Here is a 5528-nt window from a genome sequence, read left to right as displayed (position 1 = left end):
TAAGTTTTGGGGTGGAATCTCAGGGAGCTCACAGTCACCATCTAGTAAACTACATGCTTCAAAACCAGCCCCATTGATAATAAAAGTGATCCTTAGTTCTCTCTCTGTTTGCTTTTCTGTTTTGTCTCTCAGTTTATTCAGAATTTGGATAAGGTTATAATTTATTGGGCTTGCTCAAATCCCAATATAGCCAGCAGTGACAGGCATTCTTGGATGGGAATAGTATATGTGAAAGCATATGGAACTGAAAATGCATGATGTCAGAATTATGTCTGGCTGCAAGAATGAGCACAACAGGGGATAATCAAGGAAAGTTTAGGGTTGAATGAAGAAAGTACTCATATGGCATGATAATGAGTAAGCCTTTATCCTTTGGACGTTTGGTTCTAAAAGTATGCTCTGGAGACCCCTAAGGTCTCTAAGAACATTTCAGGGGGAGTCCAAAATCACATTCATACTAGTACTAAGACATCGTTTACTTTTTTCACACTCATTTTCTCATGAGTGTACAGGGGAGTTTTTCAGAAAGTACATGTGCACAGTATTACGACAGATTGCGTGCCAAAGTAGATCTGAGACTTCAGCTTCTAGGCTAATAGGACACCTTTTTTTCAGCCAGTCATTAAAGAGATTTGCAAAAATGTATAGCAATATCACATGTCTTTCTTACTAGTGTTTTTTTTTTTTTCTAATAGTTATCTCTGCCCCAATTAAGCTTTGCCAAGACTCTTGACACAGAAAAACTGGAAATAATAAGTAGGCATTTTTTAAGTCCAAAAAGATAGTCAATCTTTTAGAAAAATGTTATTTATGTTAGCATGTGATGGATTTATTATTTTTAGTGAATAGAATAAAAAATTAAAATTTTTATTTATATTGATGTATGATAACGTGTTAATTTATAATACAGCAAATATTAGTAAGTATAATTCACATAAAAGCTGTATAGGGCTCTTAGTAATTTTAAAGATCAGGTGTGAGAATGTATCCTCTGCATGCTGCTGCCTGCCAAGTCGCTTCAGTCTTGTCCGACTCTGTGCGACCCCATGGACTGCAGCCTACCAGGCTTCTCCGTCCATGGGATTCTCCAGGCAAGAACACTGGAGTGGGTTGCCATTTCCTTCTCCAATGCATGAAAGTGGAAAGTGAAAGTGAAGTCACTCAGTCATGTCTGACTCTTAGCGACCCCATGGACTGCAGCCTACCAGGCTCCTCCATCCATGGGATTTTCTGGGCAACAGTACTGGAGTGGGGTGCCATTGCCTTCTCCCATCCTCTGCATAGTGGAGAACATTTAGAGGTTTTAAAGTAGGGGATCAAGATGATCTAGTTCATATTAGATATTTAATTCTTCAGAAGTTATAAAGAATGGCCTTGCCCAGCTTTGGTAAAGATGTGGGAAAGGAGCATTCCATGGGTCAGAAGATGAATTGGTATAGCCCTTAAATAGACTGTTTTGGCAATATCTACCAAAAGACTGTAAATAAAGCATAGTTTTTGGCTCAGGAATTCCACTTTTAGGAATGTATTCTAAGGAAATAACTGAATAAATGTTAAAGATATAAATACTGTGTATTAATACTTATTGTAGTATTATTTATAATGCTTAAAAGAAATAGAAAATGATCTAAATGTTCATATTTTAGGCTCTGCCAGCTTTGGAAATCACTGCCTGGGCCAGACTGAGCCTTGATTCCCTCTTTTAATTATTTTTTAATCTATGTTTTTACTTTATTATTATTATTTGTTTATTTTTGGCTGTGCTGGGTCTTCATTGCTGCATGGGCTTTTCTCTAGTTGCGGCTTGCAAGGGCTACTCTCTAGGTGCGGTGCTTGGGTTTCTCATTGCGGTGGCTTCTCACTGTGGTGGCTTCTCCCGTTGCAAAGCCTGGACTATAGGGTGCACAGGCTTCAGTAGCTGCCGCCTGTGGGCTCAGTAATTGTGGCTACTGGTCTCTAGAGCACAGGCTCGATAGCTATGGCACATGGACTTAGCCACTCTATGGCATGTGGGATCTTCCTGGACCAGGGATTGAACCCCAGTTTCTTTCATTGACGGGCAGATTCTTCACCACTGAGCCTCCAGGGAAATCCGTTTCTTTTAATTATAATGAGATTGAAAGTTTAGCATTCCAAGAGTCAGAGGCTGATTGAAGGATTGTATGTGCCCTTGGTTCTTCATCAAATTCAGCACCCAAATAATATTCCAAATTTACCTGCCCTGCAATCAACCATCGCCCTCAAGGTGAGAGGCTTATAAATCCCAAGGGTCCAGACATCCAAAGCAGGCTGACCAGACATCCAAAGTATGTAGCTGTGGTGGACAATCACCAGTGTCACATAGCTCTACATATGCAGTTTTGACTGGGATACCTTGCCTGAGATAAAATTCTAAGTCTGCAATAAAATTATTTTACATCTTCCTGTAGCCAAATTAAGGATGTAAAAATGTAAGTTTCTCATAAAACTTCAGTTCAATTTCTCAGTCTTGTCCGACTCTTTGCGACCCCATGAATCGCAGCACGCCAGGCCTCCCTGTCCATCACCAACTCCCGGAGTTCACCCAGACTCACATCCATTGAGTCAGTGATGCCATCCAGCCATCACATCCTCTGTCGTCCCCTTCTCCTCCTGCCCCCAATCCCTCCCAGCATCAGTCTTTTCCAATGAGTCAACTCTTCGCATAAGGCGGCCAAAGTACTGGAGTTCCAGCTTCAGCATCGTTCCTTCCAAAGAAATCCCAGGGCTGATCTCCTTCAGAATGGACTGGTTAGATCTCCTTGAAGTCCAAGGGACTCCCAAGAGTCTTCTCCAACACCACAGTTCAAAAGCATCAATTCTTTGGCGCTCAGCCTTCTAAACTTATGAATATATAAATATATACTTTAAAAAGTTCATAAAGTGCACAGGTTCTAATCAAAGGATTTATAGAAGTGACTCATTTTCCATCAGTGCAAACATGCAGATTTCTTAGTTGTCAGAGCATAGTGATCCTTGGCAATATTAGATTTGTTCCCAGAAGAACAAAGCTTACATGATTGGCACTAGAACTTTCAAACCCATTTAGTATTTCTCCAAGAATCTCCAACAATAATCCAACAATAGGGGAGTCATAAGATTACAGTACATAAATATAATGGGCTACTAGTAACCTCAAGGATGAAGAAAGAAATAATTTTTATCTTTTATCTATAAGTAAGGTTTTTTTCCCTTTGTTTTCTTTCAGGATTTTTTCTTTATCTTTGACTTTCTGCAGTTTGGAAATCATATGCTTAGGTGTAGTCTTTCTGGAATTTATCCTGCTTTGTGTTCTTGAAGCTTCCTGGATCTACAGTTTGGTGTCTGATAAGAATTTGAGGAAATCCTCATTGTTTGAAATATTTCTTCTGTTTATCTTTTCCTGTGGCATTTCCATTATGAATTTGGTATACTTTTTTAGTTGTCCTACAGTCCTTGAGTATTCTGTTCTTATTCAGACTTAATTCTTTTTGCATTTTAATTTTCGAGGATAATACTGATATGTCATTTAACTCACAGGTTCTTTATTCAGTCATGTCCCATCTACTAGTAAGTCCATTAAAGGAATTCTTTATTTCTGTTACACTGTTGTGTTTTTTTTTTTTTTTTTTTTAGTATACCTCTAAGCATTTCAAGGCTATGGTTTTTCCAGTGGTCATGTATAGATTGTGAGAGTTGGACTGTGAAGAAAGCTGAGCGCCAAAGAACTGATGCTTTTGAACTGTGGTGTTGGAGAAGACTCTTGAGAGTCCCTTGGACTTCAAGGAGATCCAACCAGTCCATTCTGAAGGAGATCAGCCCTGGGATTTCTTTGGAAGGAATGATGCTAAAGCTGAAACTCCAGTAATTTGGCCACCTCATGCGAAGAGTTGACTCATTGGAAAAGACTCTGACGCTGGGAGGGATTGGGGGCAGGAGGAGAAGGGGATGACAGAGGATGAGATGGCTGGATGGCATCACCGACTCAATGGACATGAGTCTGAGTGAACTCCAGGAGTTGGTGATGGACAGGGAGGCCTGGCGTGCTGCGATTCATGGGGTTGCAAAAAGTCAGACACAACTGAGTGACTGAACTGAACTGAAGTATTTCTTTTCTTTTTAAAAATATTTATATATTTACTTTTTTCTGTGCTAGGTCTTCATTGGAGAAGGCAATGGCAACCCACTCCAGTATTCTTGCCTGAGAAATCCCATAGAAAGAGGAGCCTGGTGGCTACAATCCATGGGATCACAAAGAGTTGGACACAACTTAGTGACCAAACAACAACAATATATTAGCCTTGAGAAAATCATTATAATCCTACTACCAGTGGTGAAGAATCTGCCTGCCAGTGCAGGAGACATAAGAGATATGGGTTCAATACCTGGTTGGGAAAGATCCCCTGAAGGAGGGCATGGCCACCCACTCCAGTATTCTTGCCTGGAGAATCCCATGGACAGAGGAGCCTGGCGGGCTACAGTGCATAGTATTGCATAGAGTCAAACATGACTGAAGCGACTTAGCAGGTCTTCAACTAAAGCTGCACCTGCTTTAGTTCCTCTAGTTTTGGTGAGTGAGGACTACTCCACCTTGTGTTGTGCAGGTTTCTCACTGTGACGGCCTCTCTTGTTGCAGAGCATGGGATCTAGGCATGTGGGCTTCAGTAGTTGCGGCATGTGGGTTCATTAGTTATGGCGCACGGGCTCAGTTGCTTCGCTGCATGTGAGATCCTCCTGGACCGGGGATTGAACCCTTGTCCCCCTCATTCAGAGGCAAACTCTCAGCTACTAGACTGCCAGAGAAGGCCTACCTCTAGCATTTCATTTTTGTTCTTTCTTAGGATTTCCATCATGCTGCTTGTGTTTCCATCATCTATCTGTTGTTGCAGGTTCTCTATCTATAGTACCCTAGCATATTAATCACAACTGTTTTAAATTCTTCATTTGAAAAAAATGATAACTGGCTTTGGCAATGAGGGGTGCTATGGTGTTGTGTATGAATGTCCACTGGCTGGTTGCATTTGTTGGAAAAATTCCCTGGACTGTGGCCTCCAAGTGAGCTATTTGCACAGTTTGGCCAGGTACCAGCGTGCACTGTTCCTTTTGACAAAAAGACTGGTTTTCACAGAGGTATGGGTTGGATTCAATTTTCTTCAGAAAAAGAACTTAATACATGATAACAGGAAAACCATGTTATTCATGGAATGAAGTTCCATGTTCAAGCTCAAAAACCTAAAGCTTTGCAAAGGGATCAAACATCTGATGAAGATAAAGATTTTTGAGACCATCACTGTTAAATAAAGTAAACAAACTGAAAAAAAAATTCCCCATCTGATAATTCTAACATTCCTGCCTTTTCTGGTTCTGATGTTTGAGCTGTGTCTTCAGGGTGTATTTTTTTGCGTTTTGGTATGCCTTGTAACTTTTTCTTGATAGCTAGATGTGCTGTACCAGGTAATGGGAACTGTAGTAAACGGACCTTTAGTTAATGTGGTGAAGTGTGGGATCAGGAGAAGCGTTCTATAGTCCTG

General features: G+C 40.7%; 1 pseudogene; it reads left to right on the top strand.

Annotated features, from left to right (window-relative positions):
• Nucleotides 1-4836: 4836 nt before the first annotated feature.
• Nucleotides 4837-5320, top strand: LOC147372627 (SRA stem-loop-interacting RNA-binding protein, mitochondrial pseudogene; annotated as a pseudogene).
• The last annotated feature ends 208 nt before the right edge of the window (nt 5321-5528 follow it).

The sequence above is a fragment of the Bos grunniens genome, chromosome 5 (genome assembly GCF_055505025.1).
Source record: "Bos grunniens cultivar Pamir isolate PY7600 chromosome 5, Bosgru_T2T1.0, whole genome shotgun sequence".
In the NCBI taxonomy this organism is placed as follows: Eukaryota; Metazoa; Chordata; class Mammalia; order Artiodactyla; family Bovidae; genus Bos; species Bos grunniens.
Note: the sequence above shows the minus strand (reverse complement) of the source record. Positions and strands in the feature narration are given on the sequence as shown.